Consider the following 22,558-nt stretch of genomic DNA (forward strand, 5'->3'; position numbering starts at 1 on the left):
TTAACAAATAAAAGGAAAATCTAAAAGATTGTTGAGTTTTTCTAACAGCCAAATTTCAGTTGTGGTGGAGATAACTCCCAATTTAGGTGTCACTCCATGACATGTACATAACATTAACCGGTTCTTAACCCAACAAAGACCTCTACAAGTAATCGAACTTATCAAATTCTAAAAATTGTAGGGAAAAAGAAAAGTCCAAGCAAAAAGTAGCCCAATGTAACATATTTTTACAAACTTGCCATATCAAGGGAATTAAGTGATAAAAAGCCCACATAATAAAATAGAACATACTGTTCATGAACCACAATGCCCACAAGTTGCTAAAGGAAAAACCTTCCAAGCAAAGTTTGTTAATTGAATGAGCCATCCAAAATATAAATGTTTTAAAATTAGCAACCGTATTACAATAAAATGGCACAACAATACTCATCAAATTGGTTGTAATAGTAAACTCAATCACAATCCCCATGATTGTTAGGTTATAATTTAACTTACCCTAACTTTGTTTTGATATATCTTTGAAAAAGCCTTATCTATTATTATACTTTTATGTGCATAATGGACACGGTATTTGGACTAGAGTGTTAAGCTAATGAGTTTTACGTTAATATTTTAGTCTGTTCATAAAGCATTGGGGACCACGTCTAATATATGACCCCCTTGTTTGAATATAGTTCTAAAATGTTCATTAACCTTGATTTACCCTATTACGAGACTCTTCGGTGACTCGACATTTTGTTTCACCATGCTGATACAAAAACAACTTTAATCATTCTACTTCACACTTTTCAATACATGTTTTATTTACCCTTAAAGATTAAAACCTAGAGGTCCAAATATTTGTGAATAACACATTTGGGGCCAAATTTAACCGTGCATTCCATATCATAGAAACACATGTTTTATATATGTCATGACCCCACCCCTTGACTCCTACCGTCCCATACCGGAGGTCGACATAGTGCGGGATCGCGAACGGAGGTCGCTTACATCACTCAGGTGGGAGTGGCATCAACACATATTACGTGTAGAATCAAAACAAACCATGAGAAGAAAGTAAACAAATATTCCATCAAGTACTAAAAACTGAATAAATTAAAACCATTAAATTTTCATTCCAACTCCAAAATCCTTTACAATATAGTTCAAGGCCTATGAGCCTGACATTATAATACATCGCATTAGAACAACACAGTGGCCCAACCACCAGACACCTACAATGCAGAAGAAATCACAGATCTGAAACTTTAGCGCCTGCCGCTACCACTCTGCAGCTCGACTCCCACAGTCAAATGCTATCACTCTACATAGATGAAAGTAGGCATAATGAGCACATAACCCAATAAGTAGACCACTACTCTTGTATTCCTGCATAGATGCATATACATAATAACATGGTCTATGGTTCATCAGAAATCATACTGGCATCAAAGAATAAGATCTTACATTAGGGTACGTACATTTGTTGTATAGAGAGAGTAACATTCAGTTTACAGAATATCACTTGTTCTTGATATGGCAATCATAGTTATAGTTAAATGTTCATGCAGAATGCTTAAATAAAATAAGCAAAACAAATCTATTTCACACTCGAAGTAGCAGCCACATTGGTCAGGCCAAGTCAATCATGAACTTGGGACTTCGTAATGCCCTCACTCATTCACACAATCCCTAGTGCGCTTTGGGGATTTTGATAGGCTACGGCCTTGCAAGACATGACCCTCTCCATACGCCTTCAGGAGAGAGGGTGTTACACTACCATTGGAGGACCTGATGTGTAGTGCCTATGACAATTGGGGGGGGTGACCCTCCCTATTTCTTACAGTCACCTCTCGACTCCACTCCTATCATATGGGTCGAGGTACAGTATACCCCACTACCAATGGAGGACCCATTGCATTGCCGTCATTGCCAAAATAACAAAATCACAGTATCCACTACCAATGGAGGACCCATTGCGTAGTAGTCAGAAATCAATATCCATATGGCAGAATCTGAAAGTCCACTACCAATGGAGGACCCATTGCGTAGCGTTCATGGCACATATCATAGTATTCATATAGCATAATCATACAGTATCAGTGTCACATAATGGCCATGTTAATATCACAAAATAGCAGTATTAGTATCACAAAATGGTAGCATTAATATCATGGGATGGCAGTGTCAATCTCACAGAATGCCAGTATCAGCATCACATATTTAAAATTATCAAATTCACAGAATAACAATGTCCATATCACAGAATAACAATATCAAACTCACAGAATAACAATGTCCATACTACAGAATAACAATATCAGATTCACAGAATAATAGTGTCCATATCAATGAATAACAGTATTAGATTCACAGAATAACAATGTCCATATCACAGAACAACAATATCAGATTCACAGAATAATAGTGTCCATATCACAGAATGAGTGTTACAGCTGCAAATTCAAACTGTGACATCTAGTCGTAAATAGGGTCATAACTTTTGATTCGTTTAGAATTGAAAACGGTTGCCAAACCAATTTTATGCTAGACACACCTATCTTTCAAATGGGGTAGTTTGAGAGAGATTGGACCTTGTTTGGCCCCTCAAAAGTTCAAAAGAATGGAGATATTCCATATGAAATCTGCTGTGCAGTGAAAGCAGTGACATATCTTTAAAATTAGTTCAATATCTCCCAAACTAGAAGGAATTTCGAAATATGGTTAATATGTGATTCTAAGCACACACAGAGATCTATTAAGAGGAGGTGGTTTGAAAGAAAACAGATCTTTTTTGGTCAGTTAGAGCCTGTGGCAACAAAGGCATATGTTTTGAGCTTTTGTAGAACTGCCTACAGTGAGATATTTTCGCAATTAATCATATAACTCTCAAATTAGGCAGAATTTTAAAAAGTGCTAAACATGTGATTTTATGCTTAGTCATAAATATTTCAAATAGTGGTGGTTTGGAAGAAAATGGCCCTCATTTGGTAGGTCAAAACTCGTGACATCAGAGACATCAGTTCTATATTTTTACCAAAACTGTCCACAGTGACTAGTGGCATGTTTCGTAATTATAGCTTTACATACATAAATAATCAGAACAAGATATGGACATGAATCTTGAAATAGACTCAGAAATATTTCCAATGGTGGTGGTTGAGGCTAATTGTACCTCATTTAATAAGTCAAAAGTGGATTGCAAAAACATGAAAACTTCTTGAAGTTTTACAGCACAGTCACAATACTACTTAATATGATACCCAAATGGCCAATAACCCTTCCACTTTCAAAAGGATACTTAAGAACACAAAGTTACAAACTTTCTGTGAAACACAAGACAAATTTTGATGCTTATTGTGGTCATGCAATTGCAATTCACATGGCTAGAAAATTCACAACATAATAGTGAACATAACATCATTCATACTAATAGCATGTACAAACATAATCTTAAATCATAGTCAACCTTACACACAAAGACCTACAAGGTAGAAATCCACTTATCTTGGGTGTATCGTGCCACCAAAACCTTCTTCCACAGCCTTCTTCAACTCTTAAAATGGCTGTTCTAATAGTGAGCGAAAAGGGGAGCTCCTTCTTAGTTCTTCACATTGCCTTAGAGAGAGAAAGATAAGGAGGAGTGGAGAGGCATGAGAATGAGCGGACAAGAGAGAAAGATGAGGAGGAGTGGAGGGGTGTGAGAATGAGAGGGAAAGAGATAGAGATAAGAACTGGGTGTTAAATGGGTAGTGAGAGAAGGGGAGGAGAGGTGGCAAGCCACCTCCAAGTGGCATGAGAAGGAGGTAAGGTGGCAAGCAAAGGATGCCACTTGGAGAGGAAGAGAGAAAGGGGAGAAAAAGAGAAAAAGAAGAGGTATTCCCTCATGGACTACCCTACACCAACTTCCTCGACGGTCTAACCCACTCCCACGCAGCTGGACAAAAAGGCGGACACAAACCATGCACGACAATGTCATAGCCGGCGTTGCTCACCTGACGTTACTCCATCTTTCTCTTCACAAGCAGCGACTACACAGACCGCGATGCCGCTCGTTTGCACGTGGTGTTGCCTCACACTACACAGACGGCGATGCCGCTCGTTCGCACGCGGCGTTGCCTCACATTACACAGAACAGTGATGCCCCTCGTTTGCACGCGGCTTTGCTTCTCACACTACCGCGGGCTCTACCGCCGCCGCTCGTTCTCACTGCCGCCACGCGCTCTCACTATCGCGCGCGTTCTCTTTGCCATGCGCTCTCTCACTACCCCTGGCTCTCTTACTGGTCGGAAAAGTCTAGGTTGTTTGAAGACATTTTTCAGCACCTTGGTCCTTGATGCGGAATAAAGAGGAAGCTGGTTAATAAAGCCTAATATACAATGGAATTCTTGACAGTCTCAGAATTATCCCAGAATGGGTAGAAATCTTCTTAGGCACGTCAAAAGTCCACTTGCCAAGTTTCGTCGCAATTAGACATATCTAAGGTAGTGGAGACAAAGAAACAATTTTAAAAAAATCAGCCTCTAGCACCCTGAAACGGACCCCATAACTAAAGATCTATTTTCGATACATTAAATTGATGTGAGACTATCGGCATTGGATCTGACACGGTCGAAAGCCCCTATAGGTCAAGTTTTGCCTTAATCGAGCACTCCAGTACAAAGTTATGAGTAAAATACCAAAAAGAGGTAGGCCACACACTATTCCCGTGCACCCTCTCTGCACCCAATCACCATTAAAAGTGGTTGTTTTTATAGTTTCGGGCAGTAAATTCGGTAGCTCATATCTCACTCGTCCTAAGTCGAATCATACTTAAATTTTGTGAACATGTTCGTCTCGTCAAGACGAGCATTTCAATATGTGGCACGTCTCGTGGTGATGTCCGAGCAGGGAAAAAAGCTAGAGAGAAGTTGTTAATCTGTGAAGAAAGTTACAGAAAAAGTAGCAGCGACAAGCCTCGCTCGAGCGGCCAAATCACTGCGCTCGCTCATGGGATTGGCATGAGATCAGTTCTATCATGTGCGTAAGGTCTAGGGTTATCTCTGGTCCGAACCCCGTACATGATGAACAGGCTGATTTCACATACAAAGCCAATAAAGCGACTGTAAATTCCGGCATCGAAATTTCAGATTCCGGCCAAAACTCTAAAGTTGTGAAATCCTCATCCGGGCGCGAAATCGAGCTGCGTTTGTTGCCACGTGATCATGACAACATGTTTAGTGTGATCCAGTGAAGAAATCATAGAAAAATATCAAAGAACGAGCACACTATCGATCCGAAATTTTCAAGATTCATCCAAATTTCAAGTCGCATGATTGTGGCTTAAAAACATGATCCGTGGCTCGAAGTTGATATCAAATCGATCGCCATGCCGAGCCCAATAAGAAAACAATAATCTTTCAGAAAAATGGGCATCGACGCAACCCCTGATCATCCACGAAAGATCACATAAGTTCTAGGGCAGTAGTAGAGACTGTTTTGAAATTCTATCTATTGTTAGGCAGAGGGAAAACAGTCATTTTGCGCCCAATTTTAGAATTTCTTTTAATTCAATTAAATTTTAATTATCATTAATTTATGTAGTTTTTGAGCATCCACCCATATTTGGGACCAATACTATAAGTACATGTTAAACACAATTGTCATGAGGAACCCTTGATTTTTCAATACTCATCAATAAAATTTGAGAGTTTTTACATTCAAATTGTGGGCACGTCTAAGACAGAGAGAGAGGAGAGAGAAGAAAAGGTCTGATACCCTTTGGCGAAGGTAATTTTCTCTCTACTCATCTCTCTCTTTCTCTCTCCTCATCTTGTCTCTCTTTCTCTCTCCTCCTCTCATCTCTCTCTTTCTCACTCCTCTCATCTCTCTTTCTCTCTCCTTTCGTCTATATCTTTCTTCTCTGATCTTCTTTATCCACTTTCTTTTTTTTCTTTATCTTTCCTTCTCTCTCTTCTCTTTCTTACTCTCTCTCTGTTCTCTCTCCTTCCTCTCTGTTCATGCATGACGGAGTCTATCGCCTGACATGATGTCTTCTTGCTTCAGGGACACGAACAGTGAGCTGAGCCTTAACTTGAGTGGCGGGCCGGTCTCTGTCAAAGTTTCCTTGTCTTCCCTTCTGTCAAGGGGGGTGGATGCTCATCGCCGTCCATGTTTTCTCTCTTTTCTTAATCCTTTATCATGGGTAGTGGAAGCTCATTGTCGCCCATGTTTCCTCTCCTTTCTCACTTCCCTGTCATGGATGGCGGATGTTCATCGCTGTCCATATTCTCTCTCTTCTTAACCATCTGTTATGGACGGTGGAAGATCATCACCATCCATATTTTCTCTCTCTTCTCTCATTCCTCTATCATGGACAGCAGAAGCTCATCACCGTCCATGTTATCTCTCTCTTCTTAATTATGTGTCATGGACCGTGGAAGCTCATCGTTGTCCATATCTTCTCTCTCTTCACTATTTCCTTTATCATGGACGGCAGAAGTTCATCGCCATCCATGTCATCTCTCTTTCTTCTGTCATGGACGACGGAAGCTCATCGCCGTCCATATCTTCTCTCTCTTTTCTCTTTCCTCCACCATGGATGGCAAAAGCACATTGCCGTCCATGTCTTCTCTCTCTTCTCTCATTCATCTGTCATGAATGGCGGAAGCTCATCGTTGCCTATGTCTTCTCTCTCTTCTTACCCTTCTGTCATGGACATTGGAAGCTCATCGTCATCCATGTTCTTTCATCTCCTCTCTCTCATTGCCGTCCATGATCCCCTGCTCTCTTCTCTCTCTCTCTCTCTCTTTCTTCTTCATTCTTTTCCTTCTTTCTTTCCTCTCCCTCTTTTTCTTTTCTCTCTCATTGCTCATCTTGGCTTCTTCTCACATGCATGACATCGGTAGTACTGTGCATGTCTCTTTTTTCTCCCTTATTTCTTCTCTCTCTCTCGTTTGACCAAGAGAGGCTGAGACAAACACTGTCATGGTGGTCTTGTCATTTAGCAGTATTGCCGTTGAGCCGGTCTTAGTTACCGTACCCGCCTTACTGCCACGAGAGGCTAGCCATTGTGTTAGGCTAACCAATGATCATTCTGACGTCTAATAGTAATACTGTTGTGCCGGTCTAGTTACTGTACCTGTTGTTTGAACGAATTTTTCAACACCTTGGTCCCTGGCAAGAAGCAAGTCAATAAAGCCTATAAACTAGTGAAAATTCCCAATAGTCTCAAAATTGCACCAGAATTGGTCAAGATCGTCATAAACACTCCATAAGACCACCTGCCAAGTTTCGTCGCATTCCGACATGTCTAAGGTAGTGAACACAAAGGAACAATTTTCAGAAAAAATGGTCTCTAACACCCTGAAATGGACTACTACTGGAACTATATTTTTGGTGTCTCAAATAACTGTGGGACCACCGCCATTTGACTCGATACGGTCAAAAACCCATATGGGTCAAGTTTTCGCTTAATCTGTCACTCCAGAATAAAGATATGAGCAAAATATTGAAAAAGGAGGGGCCACACACTATTCCCGTGTGGCCTCACTGCACCAAAACACCATTAAAGATGGCTGTTTTGACAATCACAGGCAGTCACTTTCGGGGCCCGTAACTCACTTGTTCCAAGTCGGATCGCTCCCAAATTTGGTGAGCGTATTCGTCTCATCAAGACGAAGAATTCGATATGTAGCACACCCCGAGATGATGTCTGAGAAGGGAGAAAAGCTAGAGAGAAGTTGCCAATCCGTAAGAAATTACAGAAAATTTAGCAGTGACACTCCTCGCTCGATGGACCAAATCATGCAGCTCGTGCAACAAATCAATGCGAAACCAATTCCATTATGTGCGTAAGGTCCAGTGCTACCGTTGGTTCGAACCCCGTACATAAGGGACAATCAGATTTCATTTACGAAGCCGACGAAGCGACTGAAGTTTTGGCCGTCGGATTTCAGATTCCGACAAAAACTCAAAAGTTGCAAAATCTTTGTTCTGGCTCCAAATAATGTTCCATTTTTTGCCACGCGATCGTGACGACATTCTTAGTGCACTACGCCGAAGAAATCACCGAAAAAAAATAAGGAACAACCACACTATCAATCCTAAGTTTGCAAGATTCAAACAAATTTCAAGTCCCATGATCATGACTCAAAAACATGATTCGGGCCTCGAAGTTGGTGTCAAAATGATCGCCATGCCGAGCCCTACAAGAAAACAATAATCTTTTGATTAAACGGACATTAGAACACCCTCAGGTCAGCCATGGAAGATCACGTAAGATATCGGGTACCAGTAGGGACTGTTTGAAATTCCACGCATTGTTAGGGAGGGACAAAATATTCATTTCGTACCCATTTTTAGAATTTCTTTTAATTCAATTAAGTCTTAATTTTCAGCAATTAGGTATAATTTTGATCAATCCAACTATTTTTGGGCACAATTCAATGTAAACAAGCACTGCCTTATTATAAAAAGGACTCCAGACGCTCGATTCATTCTTTGAGGATTCAATAAAATTTCGATTCCTTGCTTGAGCCTGTGAGTACATCTTGGAGAGAGAGAGATGAGAGAGAAGAAAAGGGTCGGTACCCTTTGGGCATGTAACTTTCTCTCTCCTCCCCTCTCTCTTTCTTGTCTCTCTTTCTCTTTTCTCTCTCTTTCTCTCTTCTCTCTTTTATCTCTCTCTTCTCTCTCTCATTCTCTCTTCTCTCTTTTATCTCTCTCTTCTCTCTCTCGTTCTCTCTCTCTTTCTCTCTTTATCTCTATCTCTTTCTCTCCCCTCTTTCCATCTCTATCTCTTTCTCTCTCGTCTTCTCTTCTCATCTCTATCTTCTTTTGTCAATCAGCGAGACCTAACGTCGGTTGGTCTTTTCTATCTTCTTCTGCCAACTGATGAGGCCTAACGCTGGTTGACCATCTCTCTCTTTTTCTACTAGTCGATGAGACCTAGGTTGGTTAGTCTTCTCTCTCCTTCTATCAGTCGGTGAGACTTAGCGCCGGTTGGTCTTTTCTTTCTTCTTCTGTCAACTGGCTAGGCCTAGAGCAGGTTGGCCTTCTCTCACTTCTTCTACCAGTTGGCGAGGCTTAGCTCCGGTTGGCCTTCTCTTTCTTCTTCTACCAGTCGGCGAGACCTAGCGCTGGTTGGTCTTCTCTATCTTTTTCTACCAGTTGACGAGACCTAGCGACAGTTGGTCTTCTCTCTCTTCTTCTATCAATAGGTGAGGCCTAGCGCTAGTTGGCCTTCTCTCTCTTCTTATATCAGTCGACGAGGCTTAGCGCCGATTGGTCTTTTCTCTCTTCTTCTATCAGTCGGTGAGACGTAGCGTCGGTTGATCTTCTCTCTCTTCTTCTACAGTCGGCGAGGCCTAACACCAGTTTATCTCCTCTCTCTTCTTCTATCAATCGACGGGACTTGACACCGGTTGGTCTTCTCTCTCTTCTTCTATCAATTAGTAAGACATAGCACCGATTGGTCTTCTCTTTCTTCTGCTATTAGGCAGTGAGACTTGGCACAGGTTGGTCTTCTCTCTCCTCTTCTGTCAGTTGGCGACCTAGTGCTGGCTGGTTTTCCCTCTCTTCTTTTGTCAGTTGGCGAGACTTAGCGCCAGTTGGTTCTCTTCCTCTCTTCTCATCTGACACAGTGGCGAAGCCTAGCATCTATTGCTTCCTCTCTCTCCCATCTCCTGAAACATTCAGCAATGTCTAGTGTCGACTGCATATCCTCTTCCTTCTTCTCCCTCCTCTCTTCCTTCTTCTCTCACCTTCCATCTATTCTTTTCTTCTCTTTAACTATTCCTTTGCTACTCTTTCATTCGACCAAGAGGGATTGAGGTTAGCATCTCATGGAAGTCCTGTTGTCTAGCCGTAATGTTGTTGCACTAGGTTCGCTTAGCCTGCCTTACAGCTACAACAGACCGACCATCATGCTTAGCTAGTCGACATTGACAATAGCGTCTAGTAGCAATCCAGTGAGCCAGTCTTAGTTACCGAGCCCGTTTCGCTACCACGTTACGCCAATTATCTACCAGCCTAGTCACGCTCTGATCTTCCCGCTTGGTCGAATTCTTCTCTCCCCCCATCTTTCTTTCTTCTTTTTAAATACTCATGCTTGCATATGATCTTCAAAGAGGAAAAGGGTGAGGTTTGACCCACCTATCCCATAACCTTTGCCATATAGTGTGATTGCAGGAAAGCAGAAAATGAGAAGAATATGAGCTAAGGGACGCGATTCTAAACCAGTTTCATTACTAAGGGGCTTTCTTCGTAATCTAAGAGGGTGCCCCCGCAAGTTTGCTTGATTAAGTCCCAAACCCACCTTTAAATTCCTCTCTCACCGGTTGATAATATCTGCCCCCTTTTCCTAACGAGGTTCCCGAGAGAACGATCTCACAAACGTCCCAGGTCTCTCCCGAAACCCAAGACACGTGCTGCCTGATCCTCCAGGGATCAAGAGAGCGAGATCGAGGCACCTAACCAGCTTAGCGACTCCACTGGGGACTTACTCCCCTTAATCGGATCTTTCTTGTTTGGCTAGTCTCTTCTTTTATTATCTGTTTTCATTCTCTTTGCATATTCACTTATGGCTGCTGGGTTCTATAACCCATTTATTCGGATCAAAGATTTTCTTATCCCCTTATTCGAGAGTGTCCCAAGGGATCAAGGTCCTTCGACTTCTTTCCCAACCATCCTCTTGAGCCAAGACCCCTTGTCTAGCTCCCAGGTCTTACCCTGAACCGGTGTGAGGAGGGACCTGAAGGTCCCTCACTCTCCATCTCTTCGCTCTGGTGGAAACTCTATCAAGGCGCCCTGTATGGGTAGCACTTATGTTGCCCCACACAATATACACCTAGCCACCGGCAAGTCACTTGACTATTGAGTTCCTGAGGTACGCCGGAAAGCTGCCCAATCCCTTTCTGCAAAAGGCAAGCAATTTGCCATTGCTCATGTGGGTCGCCATAAGGCTACCCCCCACATTTCTGCACCATTGGTCTCTATCCCTAGAGGCTCAACACTTCGAGGCAGAAACCCCACGGTCTCTATCCCTCACACACATCACAAGGCTCGTGGGTCACCCATGCGAGCCACACCTCGAGGCAACCCTTATGTAACCTCCAGTTCGTGTCCAAGATCAAATCTTCCAAGGCTAGGTCCTGCGCACGCTACTCATATGCATCTCATTGCTCAGGGTAATGCCATTGCCATGCCAACCTGAGTACACAAGAGACGACCTTCTCATCGTCCTACTCTGTACACACAAGCACACCCTGTAAGGGGTAGGTATCTACCTGTTCCCTTACAGACATTTGCTTGAGCCTGGGTTGACCCCCAGGTCCCCTGAGATCCTTCTTCGAAGAGCGCACATGCGTCGCCATCTCAAGCATCCCTTCGCCCTCAACTCAGGCCTCCTCATGAGTCGACCCTGCTCCTGCCTGCGCCTCCTTCATCGAGCAAGCACCTCTAGCCTTGGTACTCGAAGGTTTTCCCCAAGAGTACCATCTTGAAACAGCCCCAACACGTTGGTCATGTCTCTGGAGCTCATAAGAGAACTCGGGGCATGGACCTCATGGAAGATCGAGTCCTTCATCCTCCCCGACTCAAGAATACTCCAGTTCCTTGCCCTCATCCTTTGCCGCAACCTAGATCGCAATTTTGACGCGAGGTCTATCAAGACCTCAAGTCTAAATGCGATAGAGGTATGTGAATTTTGACTAGGGAGGTGACCAAGGCAGTCAAAACAGCCAATTTTGACGACCCTCTTCACTTGAATCCCTTCTACCCCTTTCAGACGATGAAGCCTGAAGAAGAGCTCAATGAGCCCTGTGATGTGGTTACTGTCGTAGAAGAAGACCAAACCACTCAATAGCCATGGTCCCAAGACCATAGTGAAACGGCTCCTCAGCCACGGTCCTAAGACCATCGAGAACTGGTCCAAACTCGATATGCATACAAAAGTCGAGTTCAGCTAGGGCATACTGAACCCTTTTTAACTGACCTACCATGTACGACCTCTTAAGCTTGCAAACCCTCTGTTGCCACTAACGTCGACCCCCATATTGAAACAGTTAGTGTAATGGGCGCAAGCGAGCCCAGCGATGCGCAGGAGGATCGCATGAACAAGTTCGAGGATATGGTGCACGCGATGATGGGGAAGATTGATCGTATTGACGCTGCACGCCAGTCGGCTAACCATAAGGCCAATTCCCATCATTCTAATGGTGTACCTCCACGACAACCTCCTTCATCTACCTCACAGGACAGTTCAGTCTCTCATTCGGTTTCTCAATCAGATATTGATGCTATGGTCACCCATAGCCTAAAGAACAGACAAATTTCGGGCATACAGGGTGCGGCGCCTTATCAAAGACCATATCCTTCCTATATTGATCAGGTCCCACTCCTCTCAGACTATAAGAAAGGGAAGTTTCCTCTATTCAGTGAAACCACCTCCCTAAACCAGCATATCGCCCACTTCCAGGTAGCATGTCGGGAAACAGCAGCTGACAAGAGACTTCTTCTCCGCCAGTTCGTTGAGACCCGTGATGGCCCAGCATTCCAATGGTATGTCTGTCTTCCTCCAAACTCGGTACATACATGGGAGGAGATGGACAAACTGTTCTATCAACGCTTTTATGAGGTCGAGAGAGAAGTTCAAACCATCGAGCCTCTCACCTTGACTCAAGACCCTAATGAGCCCTTAGATCAGTTCATATCACGATGGAGAAACTTGGCTTCGCGCCATCCTAATCCTATGCCCAAGAAGGAGGCAGTCCAAACTTGTGTGCGGAACATGGGATCTGAAATCGCTCTACATGTAGAGGCCTCTAACTCGACCTCCATGTCAGAGTTGATCTCTAAATCAGTTCGCATAGAAATTTTGTCACGCCATCATGGTGAGACACGACAACCCTCTACAAGTTCAGCGAACAACCAGGGCAATGGTGGCTCTCGGAATAACACACGGGGCAGCCAATAGAAAGGGGTAATTAGTGCAGCCGTTATGGTCACCGTAAGTGATCCCCAAATCACTTCCTTATTGGGGCAAGAAGATCTCACAATGCAGGACCTTCCGATCAATGACTTAGACTCTGCAGAACCCTCGACTTCCCAGCCATGGATGATCTACCATGGCTAAAGCAGACTCAAGTCCTTAAGACGAGAAGTGGTTCGCTAACCTAGAGCGGTTTGCCACCCCAGCGAGACGAATCAGACATCACTTCAGAAAACCAGAAAGAGATGGGCACCAAGGGTTGCTCGCTGAAGATACCAGACCGCTCAACCCACAGTCGAGTAGGAGTTTCTCAGGCCCCTTCCTTCATTGCTAACTTTGCTAGACTTCATCCCCGGCACAATCCTTTTTCCTTCTTCATAGAAGACGTCCCCGTGTCATCTTCCACTCAGCAAACTTTTGATGAGGGTGACGATGTTAAAAGCACTCCCCAGCGGTCTAAGCAAGGGAAAGACCTAAAAGACCCCTTGCAACTGTCCAATCCTGGTGATGACGTAAAAAGCTACCCAGATCGGTCTGATGAGGGGAATGACCTTAAACGTCCCCCACTTTCAAACCCTTCTACACCTTCTTCTCTTGCTTCTCATTCTCTTTCTCTTATGTCTTCTTCAGGTACAACCTTGTTGTGCCTAGACTTCGAGGTTCTCGATCGGGAATTCGAAGGAATCAATATAATCAGAACGCAACAGAAGCAATTGAGAAAAACCCCTAGCACAGGCAGCAGGATTCCCAACAGCTGCTGATGCCCTGACAACTAAAGCTAAGGCAGAGCCACCTACCACAAAGAAGCGTAAGAAGTCGAAGCCAAAGAAACCCCAGTGGCCACCTGAGCCTAACTTTGAGCAGAGATTGAGAGAGTTGAGGGGGCAAAGTTTCTACTCTCAGGAAACTTGCCACATGATACAAGTTTGTGAAGCATCAATCCATGTGGACGAAACACTGTACATAGCTGCTCAAAGGTTGAGTGATTCACATTGGCATACTTCTTGCACTACAATCGTTGAATTCCAAATTCCTTGTTATCTCCAAGACGAACTCCTGTAGTCCGAGAAACAACCCCTGTTTATGGAAGACCCTTCCCTTCCTCAAATGGGGAAAGATGAAGAAATTATAATCCACTCTGAGCCTCTATCGGAGGCAGAGACATCAGGATCATGGGCCTCTGTATTTTAGGTCAATCACAAGGTCCTTGAAAACAATGATGAAGAGTTGCAAGAGACTCCAGAAGAATTGGTAGAAGGTGGTCAGACCACAACTGATGAACTTAAAGAAATAAATCTTGGAGATGAAGCGGACCCCGGACCTACCTTCATTTCAGCAAGAATGTCTCTAGATGAGAAAGAGGAGTTCATTGCCTTCTTGAAAATGACCCTGGACATCTTTGCTTGGCATTAGCATGAGATGCCCGGTTTAGACCCTCAAGTCGCCGTTCACCGTCTTGGCATTGATCCGACTGTCAAACCTGTCGAACAAAAATCAAGAACGTTCAGGCCTGAGCTTGAAATGCAGATAGATGCCAAGATAACCAAACTTAGAGAAGCAGGTTTCATTCGTGAAGTCAAGTACCCTAAATGTCTAGCAAAGGTCACTTTGGTCAAGAAGAAGAATGGTCAAATGAAGGTCTGATTTGACTTTCACGATTTCAATACCGTTTGTCCCAAGGATGACTTCTCGTTGCCATTCATTGAGATACTCATTGACTCCACAGCTCATTATCAACTATTTCCTTCATGGATGGATACTCCGGGTATAATCAGATAAGGATGACGCCTTCTGTTACGCAATGATGCCTTTTGGATTAAAGAATGCCGATGCCACATACCAGAGATAAAAGACGACCATTTTTCAAGACATAATGCATAAAGAGGTGAAGTGTTATGTGGATGACTTGGTGGTAAAATCCAAAGAGAAGGATGCTCATATGAGAGATATTGAAAAGGTGTTCAAACGCTTGCGCCTTCACCAGCTAAAAATGAACCCACTGAAATGCGCTTTTGGCCCCGTACCCCCGCACTCTTTCTTTCTTAGGACCAGAAGAGGATTAGAATAAAGATATTCATGCCGCGTTCGGGAAAATTCTTAGGGTTCATCATTAGACATCGCGGGCTTGAAGTTGAATTAGTTAAGATCAAGGCAATCCAAGAAATGCGGTCACCAACTTCACTTTGAGAACTGCGCTCCCTCCAAGGACAATTGACATACGTTCGCAGGTTCATCTCGAACCTCTCAGGTTGTTGTTAACCCTTTACACACCTGCTAAAGAAAGATACACCATTCATTTGGAATGAAGCATGTCAGGCAGCCCTTGACAACATCAAGCATTATTTACTCAACCCTTCAGGACTCTCCACACCAGTACTGGGAAAGCCTCTCATTCTATACGTGACTGCTTTAGATGAGTCACTCGGAGCATTGTTGGCATAAAACAATGAAGAGGGAAAAGAGACTGCATTATATTACCTCAGCTGTAGGATGTAGGGGGCTGAGAAGAATTGTCCCCCGATAGAAAAGATGTGTCTAGCCTTGATTTTTGCAGTACAGAAACTCTGCCATTACTTGCTTGGTCATGAAGTAAAACTTATATCAAAAGCCGATCCTGTAAAGTTTCTCATGACACACCCATGTTTGTCGGGATGCCTTGCTAACTAAGCATTATTGCTGATGGAGTTCGATATCATGTATGTCCCACAGAAGGCCATCAAGGGCCAGGCCTTGGCTGATTTTCTCGCGGCGTACCCCGTACTAGCAGAATCTCCTTTATCAAGTGACCTCCCCGATGAAGAAGTATTCTGTGCTAACCTTGTTCATGCATGGGAATTATCTTCGATGGAGCTTTCCAATCAGATCGAGGAGGCACCGGAGTAGTATTCCTGACTCCGAGAGGAGGAGTATTCCCACTTTCTTTCTCTCTCGCTCAAGCCGGCTCTCATAATGAGGCAGAATATCGGGCCCTTATAATCAGACTCGAGATAGCCTTCGATCTCGACTTGGAGCAGCTTAAGATCTATGGTGACTCTGAGTTGGTTATTCGACAACTTAAAGGGATCTATGATGCGAGAAAATACACTCTCAAAACTTATCACGATACTATAAATCGTATATCGCCCAGTTTGAAGGTGTATCCCTGAGTCACATCCCCAGGAGGCTAAACTCGTAGGCCGATGCACTCGCAAAATTCGGTGCTACAATTCAGTTGTCCTCATCAGGGCCCACGCTTGTTTGGGTGGCAGAATGAAGACACATCGAACTAAGACCCGAGGTCGACATGGATGACGAGAGAAATATCTTCCCCGAGTGTCCCCTTTATTCATTAGGAGCACTTCTATCGGTCAAAGAAGTAATTAAAACTGAACACGCAATAATACATAGTCAAGGAGCTAAGGGTCGAAATCAGGAACCAGAATTCTTTGACCCAGTGTGTGCAGAAATTGAGCAAGTAGAAGATTGAATAAAGCCCATCACCAGTTTCTTAAGATATGGCAGGCTTCTCGAAGGTCGTGCCGAACGCAACAACATACGTCGAATGTCCACCAAGTATACTCTCCTTGAAGGAGATGTTCTCTTTAGAAGGTTGTTTGACGACATTCTTCTTAGATGTGTCGACATTCGAGAAGCAAATAAAGTGTTAGAAGAAGTCCACTCATGCATCTGTAGACTACATCAGTCCGGTCCTAAGCTGTAAGAACGAATACACCGGTTGGGATACTATTGGCCTTCTATGATCTTCGATTCCTTAAGCTACACTAAAAAGTGCTAGGTATGCCAAATACACTCCAGCCTGGTTCACCAGCCTCTAGAGCCCTTACACCCTACAGTTGCGTCATGGCCTTCTCACAATGGGGTATGGACATCGTAGGGCCAAAGACCCCCCTTCTGCAATGGGTCATGTTTTCATCCTAGCTGCAACAGATTATTTCTCTAAATGGGCTTAAGCGGTCCCCGTAAAGCAAGTTCCTGGGACAGCGGTGGCCAACTTTGTTCGACATCATATCATATACCGATTTGGACTGCCCGACTGGATCATATTTGACAATGGCCCTCAATTTAGGAGTCATCACATTGGTCACTAGTTAACCAGTTCGATTTCGAGTGGAGGTACTTGACTATGTACCATCATCGAGCGAATGGATTAGCTGAGGCTTTTAATAAGACTCTATACAATGTTATGAGAAAGTCAGTATAAAAAACAAGGAAGAAATGGCGTGAGAAGCTTCCAAAGACACTGTGGGCTTATCGTACTACTACACGAAATGCTACTGACTCCACTCCTTATTCTCTGGTCTATGGGGGTGAAGCAATTTTACCTCTCGAAATACAAATCCCTTCATTGCAAGTTGCTATTCACTAAGGAATAACTGGAGATGAGAGAGTCAAGCTTCGATATCAAGAATTGGAAGCACTCGACGGAAATAGGCTAGAGGCTCAGCAGAACCTTGAACTCAACCAAGGGAGAATGAAGAGGGCTTTTGACGAGTCTATCAAGATCTGCTCATTCGCCCGAGGTGATCTAGTCTTAGCTGTCAAGAGGCCTATAGTCATGCATAGCCGGTGCAAAGGGAAGTTTGAGCCTAAGTGGGAAGGTCGCTTTACAGTAAAAAAGGTCTCACCCAACGGAGCCTACATATTGGCACATCCTGATGGAGAAGAGGCAATTTCCCATATCAACAGGCGATATCTAAAGAAGTATTATCCATGATGTGTATTCAAAAGAAAGGGACTCAACGTGAAAACAAGCAAGATAGTCCAAACAAAATGCTAACTCTTTTTATGTTTATTGCAGTAAAAATCAGTTACAAGTTACAAGAACCCATTACTAGGGAGGGTAAGTCACTTGAATTTAAAGATAAGAGGACGGTTACAAACCAAAACTTGTGCTTTTGCTCTTGCATATGAGAGTAGCAGGACGATTACAGGCCAAAACAAATGCTTGTCCCATGAGGAAGAAGCAAACCCACGAAAGGAAGGACCTCCTCATGAAGAAGAAGCGAAACCACTTAGAGAGTTAGCTTTAATTCATCTGACGAGTATGAGGATGGTTATAGGATAGAAGACAAAGCAAAGCCACTCCAAGAAGATAGCCTCAGTCCATCCGACATGAATGTCAAACATACAAGCCAGATACCTCATTTGACGTGTATATCAAACATACAACATAGGATCCATTCGATGTGTGTATCAAACATACAAGATGGGCTCTTCTGGCAAGGAGCTAGCTTATGATGGAAAGAACACCCTGTTCACAATGAAGGCCCTTCCACAGAATGACATGGACCCCACTGTCGTACTATTGGATTTGGTTTCCAACAGGTACCACAGTCCATGCCACATCATTCATCACTCTTTGACGGCCCATGACCATCGCCGCTTGAAGCTCATCGCCGAACGCCACAAACCTCGCATGTGAGTTACCGACACATGCAAGTGTCATTCTTCACATCGTGATAAGCTACACATGCTAATCAAAGCAGATTGAAGCCAGCACTGGCTGGGTCCTCCAGGGGTCAGCACCGATTGCATGGCCAACCCCTAGCGCCGACTGTTTTGCTTGAGGGTCGGTGACAGTCGTATTAGCACTCCAAATCATCAGCGTCGGTTACCTTAGCGCTAGTTACACTTCTGTTAGAGCCGGCCCTGTCGTGACTGATCGCCTCCCGAGACTCCTCATCTTTCAAAACTTAAGGTTTTACACCTCCTTAATGGTCACACGATTTCCAAGGATGAAGGCCAACCGTCACCACATCTTCAACAACAATACGACTTCCCCACGACATTTCACCTTTAGCAACCGTACACCTTCCCCTGCCACGGTTCACCTCCACGGCGGTCCACCTCCTACGATCGTTCGTCTTCCACCGGAATTTCTACCACATGGCTGGAAGCTCACAGGAAAACCTTCTCGCCTCTCTTTTTGGCATGGACTTCACCAGAACCTCACTGGGAAACCTTTGCGACACCACTAACAGCTTCGAAAAGTGGTGATAACCCAAAAGGAAAACTGCAGCCGAAATTCCTTCCCTTTCGGAGGACTCTCGTTTCCCTGCTACTCTCTCTGCAACTTTGCCAAATTCTTGGCAAAGTCCGCACGTCGAAGGTCTTCTCTGCAAAACCCTTATCAGAATCCTGTTGCTTGTCGAAGAACCTTCCCTGCAAAGACTGTTGCTGAAGTCCCACTGCTCACTGGAAACTTCAACCGAGTGCTCTCTCCTCAAGGTTAAAGAAAACTTGTGAAGTGCTTTTTTACCCTTGGAGAAAAATAAGGGAAAACGAGGTTTTACCACCTTATATAGATTACATAGCCCTCAAAAGTCCTTTAGAAAGTTGGAATTCCAGTTGCGTTTGAGGGAAGCCTAGAGACAATGAGCCGGGTCAGGCTTCGACATAAGGCCCAAGGTAACTCTCATCGATCCATCCCCAGCGCCGGATGAATTTCCAAACAACCCTAGTGCCGGGTGTGTTTCCAAATACAACCTTAGCGCCAGTTGACTTAACGCTAGGTATGTCTCCAAAATGACCCCAGCACCGGTTAACTCAGAGCCGGTTGTCTTCAGATAATACCACGGGTCATTCATAACGCCAGCTGAACAGTGCTGGTTGAAGCAGCGTCGAGTGAATTTCCAAACAATCCTTGCGCCGAGTGTGTTCCAAAAACAACCTTAGCGCTGATTGACTTAACGCCTGGTGTGTTTCCAAAAATGACCCTAGCGTCGGTTAACTCAGTGCCAGTTGATTTCAGACAACATCATGAGCCATTCACAACGCCAGCGAAATGTTTAACAACCTAGTGCCGGTTATGTTGTGAGAACTCAGCACCGATTGAATATTCACAATAAATCATAAGCGCTACCATGGCGCTGGCCGTATTTCAAGCAGTGTATGCCCTACCACTATCCTAGTGGTGTTGTACCCAAGCCAGGATGTATCATACCTAGTGGACTTGAACCTAAACTGTGACTTCCCTAATGGAGTTAGGAGCTGTCCCTCATCCCCCACTAGGAGTCACACCCATACTGCGGCCCGTAATTCCCAATAAAGCTAGGGTCATTCTTACTTCTCCAATCCCTAGTGGATCAGCTTCACACTAAGCTACCTTACCCTCAGGGAGTTGGGTTACCTGTTATAGAGACTCATCTTTCACCCAGAGAGTACACTTACCCCCTTTAAAACCACAACGAGGTCGACTTCTGCTGGTCATCCTTCATCAGGCCACCATTTCCATCTGAACCCTCAAATTGTGAATAGTGTTAGCCATTTTATCCCTAGGGAGTCGGATTACCATCCACAGACCTATTCTCTATGAAGCTCTACCTACATGGCGACCTACACAATGGTCTAGTTGCACGACCCTAAACTGCACAGTCCATACTGCATGACCCTATACTGCTCAGCCTTGGTCCATACTGCATGACCCTGAACTGTTTAGCCTCGGTCCATACAGCATGACCTTAAACTGCTCAGCCTTTGTCCATACTGCATGACCCTAAACTGCTCAGCCTCGGTCCATATTGCATGACCCTAAACTGATCAGTCACGGTCCATACTGCATGACCCAAAACTGCTCAGCCACGGTCCATACTGCATGACCCTAAACTGCTCGATCTATGTCCATACTGCATGACCCTAAACTGCTCGATCTATGTCCAAACTGCATGACCCTAAACTGCTTAGCCTTGGTCCATACTGCATGACCTCAAAACTTCTCAGCCTCGGTCCATACTGCATGACCCTAAATTGGTCGGCCTTGGTCCATACTGCATGACCCTAAACTGCTCAGCCTCGGTCCATACTACATGACCCTAAACTGCTCAGCCTCGATCCATACTGTATGACCTTAAACTGCTCAGCCTCGATCCATACTGCATGACCCTAAACTGCTCAGTTTCGTCTATACTGCATGACCCTAAGCTGCTCAGCACCATGGTCCGAACTATATGACCTTAAACTGTAGCGGAAGTCTAGTTGCATGACCTTAAACTGCATGGTCCTAGTTGTATGACTTTAAACTGCGTAACCATGGTCTAGCTGTATGACCTTAAACTATAGTACACGTCCTAGCCGCATGACGATAAAAGGCTCAGCACCATGGTCCGAACTATATGACCCTAAACTGTAGCAGAGGTCTAGCTGCATGACCTTAAACTGCAAGGTCCTAGTTGTAGGCTTTAAACTGCATAACCCTTAAACCATAGTGCACATCTTGGCTGCATGACGATAAACTTCTTCGCGCAAGTCCTGGAGGCAGGACCATAAACTCACCGCCACATACGCGCACACGCCTTTTTGTGCACTTTCATGCATGCCTTCTCTAACCTACCTGTTAGTGTGTGCGCACCACCTTCATTTCCTCCTCAGTGAGTTCATTCCTTTCATCACCATACATCATTCTCTTGTGAGTCTCACCCATGTTAAAAAGACGACGAACCATTCCGCCATCCATACTCGTTGTAAGTTAGTGGGTCACCATCATCCACTCATATTTCATACATCGTCGCCAAGTGAGCCAAACCACCACCATACTCATTCCATGGCCTTGATAGACTGTCATCCATCACCATTACAGTCCAGCTGTATGACCTTAAACCATAGTGCACATCCAGGCTACATGACATTAAACTGTTTCGCATAGGTCCCGGAGGCATGACCTTAAACACATTCTCACAAAAAATTAATAATAAAGGAATAACAAGCATGGTGTATACCTGAACAAGGGAGCACTATGAGTAAAAATGATAGACGGGCATGGTCACGAAACCATGAGTAAAAGAGTTCCATGAATAAAAACTGGCCACAGTGAAAACCCGAAAGGGCATCATGAGTAAAATTGGACAAAAGGGTGGACATGGCTAAAAGGTCATAGGTAAAAGAGCTCCAAATAAAAAGAAGTCAGTGAAAACCTTCTCTACAACGCTGCTTCCCAAGTTCAAGCGAAAATTCGCAAAGGACACTTGGACCAATAAACAGGTTGATGCAGTACTCATCTCAACAGGCGGCTTCCGCCCTCACTCAAAAGAATAAAATCCCTGGTGGCATAAAACTAGGGATCCAAAAATTTGAGCTTCAAGGAAAAGATTCTGACAGTTTGAGTCCAGTTGCAAAAAGGACTTGAAAGACAGAAGACTCTCCAAGACGACAAGACAAGTCTCATGAGGAAGAACATTATTCTCACGAGGTCACAATTACACCCTAAGAAATAGACATTACAAAGGCAAGAAATTGACAAAGCAAGGGGATAACCTGTCAGAGACTTCAGCTTGCCTAGCCGACAGGCCCAGACCTTTAGGACCGGCTAACACTGCCCCTAACTGGACCTGGTAGACGAGACCCAAAGTGGTACTCTGAATGTTAAAAGCAAACTTGGTGTAGCAGCAAACAACATCTACCAAAACAAACCAACGAACCCAGACCAAATAGGAACAATGCCCTTCACCATGACACTCAATTGCCAAATGGGCCCGATTCTGACTGACGAGGTCCGTACAAAATCCTCAGATTCAGAATCACAAACAGTCTGCATGAGGGCGAGGACTTTGACAAGATCCCTCAAAAAAGTCTCTTCTCCCCCTAAAGTCTCTACGGACGGACCCACGAACAATG

At 44.3% G+C, this 22,558-nt stretch overlaps 1 long non-coding RNA gene across 3 annotated transcripts in view; it reads right to left on the reverse strand.

The window, feature by feature from the left end:
• Positions 1 to 1,091: 1,091 nt before the first annotated feature.
• LOC148781629 (uncharacterized) overlaps positions 1,092 to 22,558 on the reverse strand; it is a 75,376-nt gene continuing 53,909 nt past the window's right edge. For all 3 annotated transcript variants that reach the window (XR_016058083.1, XR_016058085.1, XR_016058084.1), the window contains one exon: positions 1,092 to 1,303. This is a non-coding gene — a long non-coding RNA (uncharacterized LOC148781629). The remainder of the gene's footprint in view (positions 1,304 to 22,558) is intronic.

Source organism: Amborella trichopoda, chromosome 6, assembly GCF_054954075.1.
Source record: "Amborella trichopoda isolate Santa Cruz 75 chromosome 6, AtrichopodaSantaCruz75HAP2 v2.0, whole genome shotgun sequence".
NCBI lineage: Eukaryota > Viridiplantae > Streptophyta > Magnoliopsida > Amborellales > Amborellaceae > Amborella > Amborella trichopoda.